Below are 3,111 nucleotides of genomic sequence, written 5' to 3' on the forward strand. Positions count from 1 at the left end.
GGCTTAAAACCACTCAGTCGGGGCCTGCCTGGTGGCACAGCAGTTAAGTTTGCACGTATTGCTTTGGTGGCCTGGGGTTCGCTGGTTCGGATCCCAGATGCGGACATGGCACCGCTTGGCAAGCCATGCTGTGGTAGGCATCCCACATATTAAAAAAAAAGAAAAGTGGAGGAAGATGGGCACAGATGTTAGCTCAGGGCCAGTCTTCCTCAGCAAAAAGGGGAGGATTGGCAGCAGATGTTAGCTCAGGGCTAATCTCCCTCAAAAAAAAAAAACCACTGAGTGGTTGTTCTGATCCATTCATTGTCCTGAGCAGTGGGAGCAGCAGTCCAGTTGTCAGTGGCAGGCTGAGGGCACCAGTCTTTAGTGGGGAACTACTGGATAGGCCAAGAGGACACCTGTGCACCTTCAGACCAGTCCACGACCTTGAGTTGAACAGCAGTAAATTCAGAAGCTAGAGTGGTCCATTCACCCTTAAATTCCTCCTTGGTCATAGCCTTTTCAGCAGTGGCCTGCTCTTCTTTTTCAGTCTCTTCAGGATCTCTGCACAAGTAGAGATCAAGCATGACCTCCCATGGGTGTTCACAGGAGATGGTACCCTACATGTGCAAAATTTCCCAGGCCAGTGTCCACCACATCAGACCCACGGAGTGGGCTCCCCTGTTGTGTGGTATAGCAATGTCCACACAGTGCAGAAGAGAGTCTGTGTTACACAGAGCGATGGTAGATACATTAGGACACCTACTGTGAGAGGCTGGTGATCAGTCCTGGGATCTGTAACCACTGAAGTCTCAGCTCCCAGAAGGCTGCCTGCATCTAGCTAATGAAGGTCCCGGGGGTGAAGCAGCCAGCAACAGGAGTGTCTTCAGTGGCAGTGACAAACTTCAGCACAGTTTGCTGCCAGTATTCCTGGACACTATGACACTGACATCAGCTGGGTTTTCAGTGGCAACAATGGCACAAGCTACCTGCAGAAGCTTCTCCCAGGTTCTCTTCCGATTTATGATGTAGATGCCGTCACTTTTCTTTTTGTACTGAACCATTTGGAAGTCAAGGTTGGTGCCATCTAAGTGGGTTCCTGCTGCAAGGAAGTTGAGGACACCCTCTTTCATTTACAGGACATCAAGGGCTCCGGACATTGTGAAAATTTCTCTTTAAGTTATGATGGGAACTCAAAACAACGTGGTGTGGGCCCCTCTCTGGGTAGTGCAGAAAGGCTCTTTATCCCTATTTAAAGTTTGAGTAAACAGAGGAACAGAGATGTTTGTAACCCGACCAAGATCTCACAGCTAATAAGAGGCAGGACCGGACAAGCTCCAAACTGCTTTAATAGCCTGCCAGTCCTTTGGAAAGAAAAGAATGGGAGAATTTGGTGCTGGCAAATCCAAAAGTTTTAGGGCAGGTCAACAGGCTGGAAATTCAGGTTAATATTGCAGTCTTGAGTCTGAAAACTGCAGGGCAGGCCAGAAGGCTGGAAACTCAGGCAGAATTTCTATGTTGCAGTCTTGCGGAAAACTACTCCTTCTTTGGGAAACCTGTCTTTGCTCTTAAGGTCTTCAACAGATTGGATGAGGCCCAGCCACATTGTGGAGAATAATCTGCTTTACTCAAAGTCTTCTGATTTAAACCTTTATCAGATCTAAAAAATACTTTCACAGCAATATCTAGACTAGTGTTTGGTCAAACAACTGAGCACCATAACCTACCCGAGTTGATACTTAAAAGTAATCATCACCCCAAGGAACAAGAAGAAAGCAAAAGTGTTATCCTTGGAGTCCACTGATTGCTCAAAGGGAACTTGGCCCTTTCAATTCCGGCAGGAAGGGTGTGCTATGCTCAATGTATCAAAAACAAGAATAAAGCAGTGGGAAAGACACGAGGAGGATTAACACAGAGAATAGAGGGAACGTGTCAAGGCCGAGCATGTTCCTCAGGAAGGTGGAGGGGAGTGATGCAAGTGATAACAGGCCAGGACACCACAGGAATGAGCACAATGGGATGGCTTCCTTCCTTGAAATCCATGCTTACAGATTAGATCTGACTTGTTTTAGATAAGTCTCCATGTTAACAGATAAGGTGTGCCACAGTCATGGAAATAATGGAATTTTCAAGAGCTCTGAAAACCTGCTTCCCACCTAAACTCTTCTCCTATCATCCAAAATGACTTTCAAGGGTATTCATTAATGGTAAGCACAGAAAAAGACACTCCAAACTCTTGCAAATGGTTCTATCTAGAGACAAGCATGTGGCGACTGAGCATAAGTTAACAAGCTTCCTTTGCAAGAGGAGTTTCCACTGCCTACAATCCCTTCTGGTGCTGTCTGCATCCTTGGCCTGGTTTCAGAGATTTTATGTTGTTGAGGTTTTTTGGTTTTGTTTAATATGTTTTCCCCCTAATAAAAAAGATTAGTGGCAAGAGGTTCTAAGCGCTGCAAGGAGAATACACTGTAGGATGTTATGTATTAAAAGCTGGCTGGGGATCCAGGTGTCAGCTTCTTCTTACAACTCAGCTCAGAGCTAGTTCCAATTCTCTTTGCTATGTTCAGACTGGCCTCTGGAGAGCATAGTGTCCATGTGTAGTGCTTTTGTGAAATTCTTGAATGGTACAAAAAAAAACAAAATATAAAGGGAGATGACTCAGTTGTTCAGGAGAGAGATCATAGCTCCAAGATACATTCCAATTTCTCCTCCTTTGCTATCTGACCTTGGGCACTTAAGTATTCTGCGCCTCAGTTTACCCACCAACTTGTTTTGCTTGCTCAGTGGTAATAACACTTGTCTGCCTTTTTCCTACCTAATAAGTAATAAATCAGGATGTGGGAACACTCTGTAATCTCAAAGTATATAAATCAAGCACAGCAAAATACAGAAACCATCAATATCATCACCTTAGGTCAAAAACAAGATTTAAATTCCAGGCCCCAGTGATGAAAGGCTAGTGGGTGGAAATGCTGTCAGTTGGCCATAGCTCTTATCTCCATGTTCAACATGTTCGCCTTCAGATGAAGGAGTTTTTAGTGAAAGACGAACTCGTAGTACAGTTGCATTGTTATAATAGCAGATTGACAAAAATGGAGACAGATGGCTGCTCAGCGGCAGGTTTTTAAAATG

At 45.0% G+C, this 3,111-nt stretch overlaps 1 pseudogene; it reads right to left on the reverse strand.

Moving 5' to 3' along the window:
* Window positions 1-235: 235 nt before the first annotated feature.
* Window positions 236-1,139, reverse strand: LOC138918464 (small ribosomal subunit protein uS2-like; annotated as a pseudogene).
* Between the last annotated feature and the right edge of the window lie 1,972 nt (window positions 1,140-3,111).

Source organism: Equus caballus, chromosome 17 (assembly GCF_041296265.1).
Source record: "Equus caballus isolate H_3958 breed thoroughbred chromosome 17, TB-T2T, whole genome shotgun sequence".
NCBI classification, from domain to species: domain Eukaryota; kingdom Metazoa; phylum Chordata; class Mammalia; order Perissodactyla; family Equidae; genus Equus; species Equus caballus.